The sequence below is a fragment of the Camelus dromedarius genome, chromosome 25, assembly GCF_036321535.1.
Source record: "Camelus dromedarius isolate mCamDro1 chromosome 25, mCamDro1.pat, whole genome shotgun sequence".
NCBI lineage: Eukaryota > Metazoa > Chordata > Mammalia > Artiodactyla > Camelidae > Camelus > Camelus dromedarius.
In genome coordinates, this window is record NC_087460.1 from 27926009 (window position 1) to 27940015 (window position 14007).

Genomic DNA, 14007 nt, shown 5'->3' on the forward strand with positions numbered 1-14007 from the left:
TGCCTTTTCTTTTCCTTTTTTTCCCCCATGGGGAAATGTCTGTCTCTTTATCAAGGTCAAATTTAAATGTCAGCACATTGTGAGGCTGGTCTCACCTCCAATTCTGTCTTTCTTTTGTCAGTCTCTTCCTTTCCTGCCATTCTGAATCCTTCACATTTACTTCCTTTATAGTAGTTTAGAAAGATCAGTCCTGTAGCATTGATAGGATTAGAGTAATGAGATGGGGAGGCTGGAACACTAGTTAAGAATCTGATTGCATGATCCAAGTAAGAATAGATGCTGCCCTGATGTAAAGTAATGTGGTGGAGATGAACAGAAAACAGTATGACAGGTATTAGGAAATATAAAATAAAAATATGAAATTAAACAAAGTAAAGCACAAAATCAAAAAACAAAATAAAAGCAAAAACAGAAAACCAGATGAAATAAACTAACAAAAAAACCCTTGGTTCATCAAACTAAAGAAAAACAGTAGAATAATTTGGGTGAATATATAATTTATCATCTGAATCAGGAAACAGTTTAGGGTGAAAAGGAACACTATTGATAATTAAATCAAACAAGAAGCTTCTAACTAGAGAAGGCTTGTGAAAATCTGGGCATCTTGTCACCCTGAGGATATTGGAATCATTACTGAATTATACATTGAAATGTATTTAAATCCTAATCTTAATTAATCACTACTTTTCTGGGAAAAATTTTGAAAATTAGCTAAATGAATTGAGGATTAGTTTTATCTTGCCAAAATTGGTCTAGATGTACTGAAGAATGGTAGGTGAAAAGGACTGAAATCTAAGCATCTATCTATTTTTCTAAGATTGTATGAAAACAAAGAAGATCAAAGCTCTCCTTCCTCTCCCTTCCTTCCCCAACCATCCCCCAACTCCTGAACACAAATAAGCAAACCAGACCTCCTCTGAAGAAGCCAGGTGCTCACCATGATCACATTGTCAACCCATGGGAAGATGTTACTCCTTGCTAACCAAACACACTCTTTAATCAAATGATTAAGTTCCAAAGCTTCAACACCATATTTTTACTGATGCTTTCAAAATGTGTATCTCCAATCTCAATACCTCTAATGAATGGAAGACAATATATTTTATAGTGTACTCAACTCAAATCTTTGAAAACTAGCATGTATTTTACACTTAAAAGATATCCCAATTCAGATACTAGATTTTCATCAATTACTTGATCTGTATTTGGATTTTATAAAATTTGTAGTTCAGAAAGTAGAGTCACAAGCCAAGTTGATCCAAATACAAGGAAAATTTTTCAGTGAGTTGAGTAGCAGCTTTAAATTTAAGTTCAACTTCAGCAGATTAAATAAAATGTAAAATTTGGTCTCTGCTTAGTATCAGAGGCTACCACATAAAACAATGTAGGAAAAACATGTGTCTCAAAGTTACAGATTCACAAATTGCATGTTTACCCTACCCTCAAATCTGCTTCTCTCCTAGGCTTCCCGACTACAGTACCTGGCACTGTCATTTACCTGTGGGCTAAGGTCAAAAAACTTGAAGTCGGACTTAACTCTAGGCTATTTCCACCCCTCATATCCAGTGTCCAGGAAACTGTGATACAAATGTAAAAAAAACCAAAAAAACTGACCACCATTCACCATATCTGCTGTTAAAGCTCAAATATTTATTGATTCTTCTTCTTTCACTTTTAGTGCCTATATGGTATTTCCGAGGCTAACTAATCCTTTTCATCTGAATGTGCTACTTAGTTGCTCAGAGTTACTCAATATATTTTCATTATTCGTAAAAAATATACTGCAATCAAAAGTCTGACATGATCTGGTCATTTCTCATTCTGTTGACTCATCCACCATCTGCAGATCATCCAAGGTGTTTTCTTGTTTATGCCCTGACCACAGGAAACACATCCCACAGTAAGGCTTTACCTTTGCAGACCCCTTTGAAGTTCTTTCTCATCTAGTTACTTGGCTAACACCCTTATCTTCTCATTGAGGCTCTCCTATTATTATTTTTTTATTTTAGTTCATTTTTTTAATTGAAGTATAGTCAGTTACAATGTATCAGTTTCTGGTGTGTAGCATCATGTCCCAGTCATGCATATATACATACCTATATTCATTTTCATATTCTTTTCCATTAAAGGTTATTGCAAAATATTGAATATAGTTCCCTGTGCTATATAGAAGAAATTTGTTTTTAATCTATTTTTATATATAATTGTTAACATTTGCAAATCTCAAACTTCCAAATTTATCCCTTCCTAACCCATTTCCCCCAGTAATCATAAGATTGTTTTCTATGTCTGAGAATCTGTTTCTGTTTTGTAGATGAGTCCATTAGTGCCCTCTTTTTCCTTTTTCTTTTCTTTTCTTTTTTTTTTTTTTTTTAGATTCCTCATATGATTAATATCACATGGTATTTTTCTTTCTCTTTCTGGCTTACTTCACTTAGAATGAAAATCTCCAGATCTATCCATGTTGCTGCAAATGGTATTACTTTATTCTTTTTTTAAATTACTGAGTAGTAGTCAATTGTATAAATATACCACAACTTCTTTATCCAGTCATCTATCAATGGACATTTAGGTTGCTTCCATGTCTTGGCTGTTGTATATATTGCTGCTATGAACATTGGGGTGCATTCATTTATTTCCTTAAATAAAAACTCTCTCACCTTTCACACATTCATTCTATTTTCTCTTAACAAGTTACACTCTAATTTGTTTTCAGAACTCTTCTTACACGGAGAACTGTCATAGTATAGTGTTTAAGATCACAGATTTTGGAGCCATATTTTCTGGGTTTTACTTTTTAGTAGTAATGTGACCTTGAGCAATTTTACCTTACCACTCTGTGCTCTGGTTTCCATAACCCTAAAAATGAGGCTAATAATAATACCTTGATAATGATAATGTTACTTTTTTCTACAGGGCTTAAAACAGTGACTGGCACATGGAAAATACCCAATGTTAGGTTATATATTTATTTGTTATTATTTATTTCTCACATTAGAGTGAAAGATACATGAGAAGGGGCAATTTGTCAGTTTATTTACTACAATCTTCCTAGATCCTAGAAAAAATGCCTGGCATACACATGAATAGAAAGATCAGAGTTAAAAAATATACATACAGATGCAAGAAGACATCAACAAATAATTATAATTAAATAAGATAATGCCCAGAATAAATATTTAAACAGGGGGATTGGGAGAAGAGAGGATTAAAAAGAAAATCTATCTGTACTGTTTTGAATTAAATTAAATTGTTCTTTTAGTTTCACTCTTTTGTTAGCTCATTTCTGCATCTATCTCTTCATTTAATGTTTTACATAGGTAAGGCTAACTTGCCTTGGCTTATCAACAGGACAAATCAAGTGACATCCAAGATGCTCCATTTGAAAGCACACTATGTAATGCAATTAAGAGAGGACGATGTCAGTAAATAGGAACCTGGATTCATTTCTTGACTATACCACCATAAGGGATTGATACTGCTTTTTGTCTCTCATCTTTAGTTTTCTCATGACTGGAACTGGATTAAGTAGTTACTATTAACCTTCTAACTTTCTAATTTGTTGCATTTTTGTGGTATACTATGACTTTCTCCTGAATGTTTTCTATCTTTGTCCTCTTTCTGTCCTCAATTGGCACCAGTAGAAGGCATCCAAGTAATTTTAATATCATGGTAAACAGACCATAATTGCAAAGATAAACATAAGGCACAAAATTATATGCTATAGATGTGTACTCACTGGTAGTTGAATGTTAGGCTATTTGGATTAGCATGGATAATAATTTCTTATCTTGCCCAACCAAATATGGTAATATGAATTGATGTTAATTGATAGGATAAAGCACATGAAAATGAAGCAGTAAAAGTAAGTGAAATAGAGAAAAGAAGGGTACCAGATAAAATTACAAATGGAAAAAACAAGGGCAAGCAGACTCCATAGCCATCATAATTGATATATTTCCTATGGCTTCAAATTCTTTCTGATTTCACAAATTAACCAAAACTGCTTCCTGGTGGAATAAGAGAATGGAGAAAATCAACAAATATGTGTAATCCTGAATCTGATTTCCAAGTGGGCATCTGATTCAGTGAGGATGTGTTGTCTTCAAGTTGCAGAAAATCTGAATAATTTTGGCTCCTACTGTAGGCACTTGTATGCTTTCCTTTAATAGAAATTCTAGAAAAAGAGAATATCAAAAATGGTGTTCCAGTGATGGAATGATGGAATCCTTTTCAAGCATTCTGCTGAGTATTTGGGCTACTACTCCATTCATCAGATGGTGCTGGGGTTTCAGTATCAAATCCTCAGTTAACAACATCTGAAAGCAGCAAGGAAGAAGTGTGTATAGGAGATCTTTCTTACTACTCTGCCTTTTCATCAGGAAGAAATAATGTTCCCTGAAACACCAAGTATTTTCTCTTATGTTCTCTTTGAAGACAATCCCTGGCAAACTAACCCAATTGGGCTGAATATTGGTCATTTCCTGAGTTTAAGGTGTCATCTGAAAACACTATATCCTTATTAAGTTTATTTGTGGTTTTTGACAGAGAAGTGGGAAGGAAAGACAGGCTGTTGGGATCAAAGGGTGTTTGTTTATTTGTTGTTGTTCTTGTTTTTCACACGTCCTTTAATAAGTAATAGTTCTAAACAAGGTCTATATTATTTTTGACCTTGTATATGATTGTGCTCCATTTCTTTACCTTTTGTTTTAATATGATTTGCCCCTCAGGCTGAATATCCCCACCACCTTCCCAGGAGCAGTAGGTGAAAAGATTGAGTCCTTCTTTGGAGTTTTGCTGTAGGTTTTTGTATAATTAAAGCTGATAAACACACATGGGAACATTTTTGGACCTACTAAGTGGTGGTGCACTTAATGCTTTTTAGATTTTTAAGTATCATAACTGCTGACTTCCATTGATCTTCACAAAATGAAAGATAGAATTAAGTTGTGAACAAATCACTCATAAACTCTTTAGCCACAGTTGAATCAATCATTTCCTTGTGATGGCATTTTGGGAAGAGGGTTACCAATAAAACAAAGTCCCTACTGGGAGAGTTTCAACCACCAAAACAACAAAACAAGTGTTAGATATGACACTGTCTTCTTAAGAAGGAGCCCTTAACATTGGCCAGTATATGATTTTTGTGTGTTAGTGTGTGAGTGTATGTGTGTCTGCATGTGTGTGTATGGAATAAATTATTAAATATCAGGGCTGCTGTTAATTCTTAGAATTATTTGTATTATTAGGAATAAAGAAGTATTCCATAAGGGCAAAGCATTTGCCATGATTTTTTGTGTCCTTTATTATAGTATTTTAATAATTTATCAGAAAACTATATACCCATATATTTTTATTAATTATATAATTTATTGTAACTTCATAAACAGTAACTATATAATTTATTACAATAATATTTATAATAACTTATTAGAACATTTTAAGGTGCTCAAATGTTTTATTATTTTGATATATAACAGAAATATGTGAGAAATTATCATTTAATATATTAAAAAATTAAATAAGGATAAAAATTAAAATAAATTCTTAAATGCTAAGTAGTACACAAATTTCATGTTGTCATGGTAACCTAAATATCAGAGATCAACTGGAGTATCAGACAGAATGGAAGACAGCTTTAATACATTTGTTTTAGAATTTTTGCCTCATGTAGTGATATTTTATGCATTTAACTATAATTTCATTCATGTATTATCATCTAATGAGTAGTATAAATGACTGTCAATGAACCAAATATGTTACTGTAGAAAACACATTTTTAAAAGACATGAAATAAAAGTGAATATTGTAAAAGTACCATAAATGCAGACTTCCTTCTCATCACACATTAATTAAAACATTATTATTAAAATTCTCTCAGTACAATGGTTTTCAAACAGAATAACATATATTCAGCCCTTAAAATCACCTTTATATGTGTGTCCTGTTTTCCTGTGGAGTTTCAACTTAAGTGACCATTTCTTCCTCTTTTGCTGTTGTCAATCAGGTGCATATTCAAAACATAGAGCTTACACAGTCATTGTCAAATGAAGAGCCAAACCGAAGAAAAACAAACAAAGAAAAATAATTATCATGGACATCCTTTGAAAGCAGAATCTAAATAGCCAAAACTAATGCCAAGTAAATGCAGGGTTCTTTTTATTATTATTTTTTTCTTTGTCTCATTACTGCTGTGTTTCCTCTGATAGCAAAATTCTTTTTAAAACTGCTATATAATTTTAGTTTTATTGAAAAGTCTCCAATTGATTTTAAATACATGAGAATTTAAATCAACCTATCTGAGACAGGCCTTTAGGGGCAGGAAAATGGACATTTCTGCCTCTTGAGGTCTTGAGGGTTTTTACGAGTGACAAGATGACAAATGCTAAGGTCATTGTCCTGGATGAACATATCAGTGATTTGATATATGACAATCTGTTTTGAACCACTTGTTTGGGATATTGAGATTGAATGCTATTGCATCTATGTGAATGAAATTTTATTAAATTTTATTCTCCACCCCCCATATTCACAATCAAATAACAGGGGAAATATTAAATCAGTGGTTATAGATTATCTCATTATGTTTCATTGATGGATTTCAGAAAAACACATAATCCTGATACTTATCACAATTAAGTCTTGATAAATGCTCTATACTTGGTCACACTTTGGGGAAAAATTATCAAAGTATTGTGAGAGAAGTCCTTAGCGTTTATGAATACTAGCTTTAAAATTGGTAGCCTCCACACCAGTGTTTTTGTTTTAGTGCCAGTCTAGCAGTTGTACATTCTTAAGTAATGTCCTAGGATTTAAATTTCCTAATGTCCAAAATGACTAATTTTTTGGCTTCAATCACCAAATATGTACTGATGCATCTCTCATCTTTATCTCCAGATTAAAGAATCTTTGCATTCATCTTAATTTAATGTTGTTATAATAAACAGCAAGGTGAGTTTTTAGATTTACCAAATTCTCTGTAACTCACAGGTTACTATTTTAGTGGGTCATTTTAGGAAAAAGAATAAAAGACTTTGCTTCATTCTAAAGAATGTGTTATTAACCCTTTAAAATAATAGAAAAAATTTAGTCTTTTCTCTTTAGAGCTTGAACTGAATGTAGGCATTAAGAAATAAAGAAATTGTGGTAACAATAGAAGTTACACATAGAAAAGTAAAGAAAATGTTCACTTTTAAGTCCTAATTTTAATGACTTTGATAATGATAATAACATAAAACTATAGTATAAAAGTCTAGATGTTCTTCTGATAATTTAATGTATTCTATCCTTTTAAGCCTCCCTGATAATTCCATGAGCTAGATTTCATTATTAATCCAATTTTACAATCAAGAAAACAGATATTAAGAATTTAAGTTACTTGTCCAAGATCACACTTCTTATAAATGACAAACAGTATTACAGCCAAAGGAGACTTGGCTTTTTACTCTAGGTTGATACTTCTTTCTCATAAATTTCAGTCTTCTTTGGTGTCCAAACATCACAAATTTCTCCCTGCTTCTTCTTAGTCTATACATTGCTTTTATCCTGCTACCTTTTGAATATATATGAACCAGAGTTTAGTTCTAAGATTTTATATTCTCACCTTGTACCTAGATAACTTGTTAATGTAACTAGAGTAATTTACTCACAAGGCAGCAATCTTTTGGAGATTAAGACATTTTTACTCCATATTATGCAGTGGCTGCTGGAGGCATCTTGCCAATGATATTAAATCTTAAATGCGATTGAGCTCTGCAGTCATCACATAAGTTAATACAGGCAGACTTCCAAGTTTTCATGCTATTGGGTGTAAGTCTCCTGGGAAGCATGTGATAGCTCTGCCCTGTTTGCCATCAATTAGAATCTCATATAAATCAAACCCTTCTTGCGTTTCATCCAAGAAAATTTGCAAAGACTTGTATACAAAAATCCTTCCCTTTAATGCATCAAGCTTGTAAATATCTTGGGAACATGCTTGATGGCAAGCTGTTTTCCAAGGCAGGGTAAACTTCTTCCATGAGGAAAATTCATTTTTCAAAAAAAGCATAAAGCAATAAAAAAGATCAACTTATATCACCTTTAACAAATGGAACTACAGGGGACTTAAAATTTTTCCTGAATGTTTTTCCTTTGATGAATGTGGTTAAATTGTATGTCACATATCTATGGACAAAATGATGAGTTTTCTTTCTTTGATTTACTAAGGCCTGTCATCTACTTCTGCTTTCCAACACACACTCCACTTTCCCATTCACAGGACAGTAGGGAAGAGAGTTCTGGATTTAGAAATAAGAGATCATGGAGTAATAGTCCTATTTAAAAAAAAGATCAACAATCACTTAGGCTCCTACATATGGATATGTCTAATACAGTCTTTCTTATACACATAATGTGATTTAAAAATAAGATACCACATGTATAGTTCACACATAAAAAAGGAAGTCCTCTATATAAGTTTACAAATATATATAATGGATATTTTGTATGTTTGCTTGTGGGTGTGTGGATGTGAAACTAAGTAAATGTATTCATATACACATACATATATATACACATATACATATATATATTTATATACACACATATACATATATATATTCTGTGCTGTTCCAGAAGGTAGAATATTACCTACATTTTTCAGATATACTGGAGGTACAAATACACTAATAAATATTTTTCAAAGACGTTAATCCATGCATAAAGTCTCTATGAGTTTAGCTATTTGCTTAGCTTCATCATTTATATTATAGTGGGCCTCATGATGTTAGATATGAATGCAATATTGTCCATTATGTCAGGACCCAGGTGTAGGGGCCTTATTTCCATTGCTAAATATTCCCAGTGAGCTGGTAATCTTCTCAGAAAATTGCATTGTCCTAATAATTGTCAACCACAAGCAAATATTAAGAACTTACATCATTGTGCATTGCTAATTGCAGGATAATTAGTTGAAGGGTTTTGTGACTTACAGAAGCAAAGTCTATGATCTCTCTGGTATCATAGACACAGTTATATAACAGCCTTAGGAAACAGAGATAGGAAATGTTAATTGAAAATGAATATTTGGATAAGTACTAGAACAATGTAAAACAGACATCCAGGAAGATTTTCATGAAGGAACACCAGAGAAGAATGACATAGAAATTTGAAAGATTTGGAAAAAATTGGTAAAGTAAGCTGGGAATTAGACATGTATTTTTAAAGGAGGAAGGGATATTGATTTGGAATTGGATCAAACATCTGCCTTCTTTATGTGATTTAAAGGACTTTTCAAACATTTCTTCTTCAATGATTTGATGAACTTAACAACCACAATACTAGTTTTCAGTAATTCCTGTCAATCCACTGAAGAACTTCATTCTAACTCAACTATCCACATATATATGAGTTTTAAGTTGTTATTAGCTTGTACTAGTAACCATCACCCATAGCTAAATAAATAATTGTACAATTATTTAGATGTCACAATTTACAATATTTTCACTCATACATTTGAACCTCAATATAATGTGAGTTAAGGGGGACATGGTATATATTTTTTCAATTTTGCACATGAGAAAAATGAGCATGGAATAAGACATACTTGATTTCAAATTCTGGCTTTATAACTTACCATCAATTTGTATTTCCATGCATTCTTCAGTATTTTTTAAATAAAATGTTTTGAACAGTTAAATCAAATAGGGGAGGAAAGCTGTTAGAACAGTCTAACAGATTAAGAAATGGTAGTTATTTTATTTTAAATTTAAAGCCAATATTTTCTCACTCTGTCAACTTGAATGCTAAATCTCAATCATTCAGGTATTTTAGAATTTTTGTATACTAGACAGTGTATTCATAAATATTCATGCAATTTAACTTTTAAACCCTGAGCTGTATGTTTTGGCACATATTCTATTCCCTATGTAATGACAAAGATATGCGAGTCCCAGTCATTAAATGGAGTTAGGTGAGGCAGAAAGGAGAAATGACACTGATAAATAATTCCGTGCAATTTCTGTGAACCATGGATGTTTAAGTCAAGCTGATTAATATTTCCATAATTCACAATAGATTAATTTATTGTGGGTTGCCACCTCCAGCTCTTTTATAAATCAAGTTTTAAAAATTGTATTTAATAAATCATTTTCATTTTCTAAAAATATGTAAAAAATTTAGCTGTCATATTAACATATATTGTGAGTCCACAAAGGAAGCTTTTTTGAACTCTAACTCCCATAAAACAGAAAGAGATTTCATATATTGAAATACAGACAGCCTTTGAAAACATTTGTACATCATTATTAGATAATAAGTTTAAGGCAGATGTCATCTTTTCATCTTTATCAATCTGATCAAGTTTGTCCAAATATTGGTTGAAAGAGGAATCTGAGTGTATAATCTTATTCCAGTCTCCTGCCCCAACAAAGGTTTAGTTTCATTTCTTTAGAGACCTCTGTTGGAGGTACATATTTCTTGTTAACAACCTTCTTTATTCTCTCTATATATTCTCTTCTCTCACATTTTATGGTTTTGGTTTTCATATTATCTTTAAAAATATGAGCAGATTATTCAGAATGATATTGTAATCAAGTTAGTTATTATTCATATTTGACCCTAACTAGAAGCAAATCTATAAAATAGAAATGCTGTTAAATAATTGATTTTCTGTCTTGTTTTAAGTGACTTGTTCAAACTGTGATTGTTAATTTTGTTGGAAGTTTCAATTTAATCTCCTCTAAGATAGTATGCAGTTATTTTACTAGTTTCTTCTCTCCCCATCATAAATTTTTAAAACTATTTTCTAAATGTATTATTGATGAACTTTACCTACCTATCTATCTATCCCTTCCCTTCCTCAAGATTTAACTCACCCCTCATCTCCACCCTTCTGCTTATCTGTTATGGAGTGAATTGTGTCTTTCTGAAATTCATATTATATCATATGATGTCCTAACCCCCAATGTGATTGTGGCCATACATAGGACATTTATGAGGTAATTAGTTAAATTAAGTCATTAGGGTAGGACCCTAATCCCACAGGACTTGTGTCTTTATCAAAAGAGGAAAAGATACCAGGTCTCTCTACATGTACTTACAAAAAAGGGGAAATATGAAGACACAGGTCATCATCTACAAGGCAGAAAGAGAGGTCTCCCAGAGACCAACCTGTTGGCAACTAGATATAAGACTGCCAGCCTCCAGAATGGTATGGAAATAAGTGTGCCTGTCATTTAAGCCACCCAATCTGTGGTATCTTGTTATAGCAGCCTGAGCAGGCTCATCCTAAGCAACCAATTTCTACTGCCCTTTCAGATTTCTGTGTAAATATCACCTTTTCCAGAGCCCTTTCTATCACATCCATTTTCATTAACACCACATTACTAGACTTGCTGCGTTTTTATATGTTTGAGCTCATACTGTTTTGGATTTCTGTCACCTCTGACTGATTTAGAAGCTTCTTCAGTTTAGAGACTGTTTCCCACCAATTCAACATCCTTAAGACTTATCACAGGGAGTGGTGAATGTTAGGCTACAAGAAATATTTGTTGAAGTGCATTTTTGGAAACATATCAGTACCTGGAAGGCTAGCTACCATAAAGTTGTCAAACAATTTTACATGTTTAATTTAACTTGAATTGAAATTCCAAAGACCTTTTTTATGTGATAAAATCATGGGGTTCTTCCATACAGTGAAGTAAAATATCTACCAGTGAGAGTATTAATTACATTATGCTATATCAACTCAATAGACATTTAAGTGGCTTCTAAAAATAATGATTATGAACTCTGTGTAGCATTGTGGAAACATTATGATAAAATGTATGTGAATTGCATGTAAGATAATAGAAACATAATAAAATGGAAAAGACAGGAGGTGAAATTGCTCATGAACTATGATTCCAAGAGTTAGCAGATTGAAACATGAGAATATTTAGAGAATAATAGTTATAACATGGTGTTAATATGAATATTTTCTCCATTTTCCAAATTTCTGTGTTGTGTTCTATTTTCACCATTAAAATATTAAATTTACTTAAAACGCAAGGAAACATGTGATTACCATAGATAATATGTATTAGAAGAATATGTGTTAAAAAGGCAAAATAACATGGCAGCTGGACATGTAAGCATGGGCAACCTGGATGGGGTTAAATCTCATATTTAATGCTTGCTAGCTTGATGATCTTGAAAAAGTGATTTGCATACTCTGAGACTTCATCTCCTTGTCCTATGAATGAGAAATATTATTAACATAATGCCCACCAAAGAACTAAGAAAGACTGCTGGAATATCAGGAGTGCTCTTAAAAGCCAGCTAATAATTTCCAATACAATGTAAACTCTGTGAGGCTAGGGTCCTGTGAATTCACAACTATAGATTAGTGTCTGGCATTTGGTAATTTTATAATACAACTTTACTTATAGATAAATGAATAAAAGGGTGAATGTAATGAAGCTGATAGAAAAGACTTCATAGAAAGTCTAAGAATTTTGAAGAAAAGAAGAGCAGGACTTTATATACATATATGTGCATATGTATCTATAATTTCATTATATGGCTGATGTCTAAGCAGGTAACTCTGCTTCCTGAAGAGAATTAATCCAATTTTCCTTTAAGTTGTTTCCTGTGTAAAATAGATACTTTTTTTTCAGAAACTGCTTTGACCCATACCTTGTGGTAATTTACTGTGTCTCTGTTCAGAATGATTTCCTTGTAGTAGGTTAGCTCAGGTTCTAGTAGAATCAGCCATGGTAAATATGTAACATAAAATTACTGTAAGAAAGATGAATAACATTGGTAAGATCATTTAATATTTTTGGAAGAGAAAAAAAGCAGAAACTGCCAAAAGCTTAGAATGCTCCTAGGAACAAGCTGCATTCCCTGCTTTCAAAATCTTTCTTGCTACTTCTGCTCAGTGATGGCACTGAAATTCATTGATGCCTCACCACACAGTTTTGTTTTTTTTTTTAACCTCAGGTCATATCACATTTACAGTTTACTGTCTTAAAAACATATCTGGAATACACCCAGTGTATTGATTATCTCTCATATTTAAATTGAAAAATATAATGGACTTGGAAGGGAATAAACCAAGTGGTGGGCAGTTTTCTCTATCAATTTTTCTGTGTGTAGCACAGCAGATATATCTAAACATTTTCAGGATAAAAGGAGATTCGAGGGAGCCACTCAGTGAAGTGATAATAAACTTCCTTCCCATGCATTCATAGGAGTGTAACACTGATTGAAGTGTATTCCAGGAGATAAGTCACTCACCCATTCTTTAGGAAATAATTATGAATGGAGTAAGTCAGAGTGTCTCCCTGTCCCTCCCCAAGCCCTTATTAATATATTCATACATCTATTGATTCAAAAGTTTAGCCATTCAAATATATATACTATGTATTCACCACACATTTTCTCTATACTAAAGGGTTGTGGAATTTTTGCATTCCAAGAACTTATATTCTAACTGGGAGAGAGACAGTCTAAATGAAAGAAAATAAGTAAAGTAATTTCAGAATGCAAAAAATAAAAAAAGTAAACAAGAAATAAGGGAGAGAGGTATAGAGTGAGGATGTTTCCATGGCTATTTTAGAGCTAGTGTTCTGAATGGTTTCTCTTAGGGAGTTACAGTTCAAGCTGGGGTGTGACAAATGGACACTCAGCCACAACAGGATATTGGGAGAAGAGAGTGTCAGGCTTAATTTCCAAAAAGGATAGTGGCTTGAGGTTTCCAAAGAATTGAAGAAGAAAAGGAAGGAAATAAGAGGGAGAGAGAGAGAAAGAGAGAAAAAGAAGAGAAAATGTTAGTGGGATTGAAGTAAACCATGACAAGTTTTATGGGGTGGATGTGAAGGAATAATATGGGCTCAATTTGGCCATGAAAAAGTCTTAGGTTTTCTTCTAATTGCAATTGATCTTCAGTGGAGCATTTTCTCTAAGACAGTGATATTATCTATTAGATAATTTCTTAAAAAATTTACACACAGACACACACACACTACTCCAACATCTTGTGTCTTA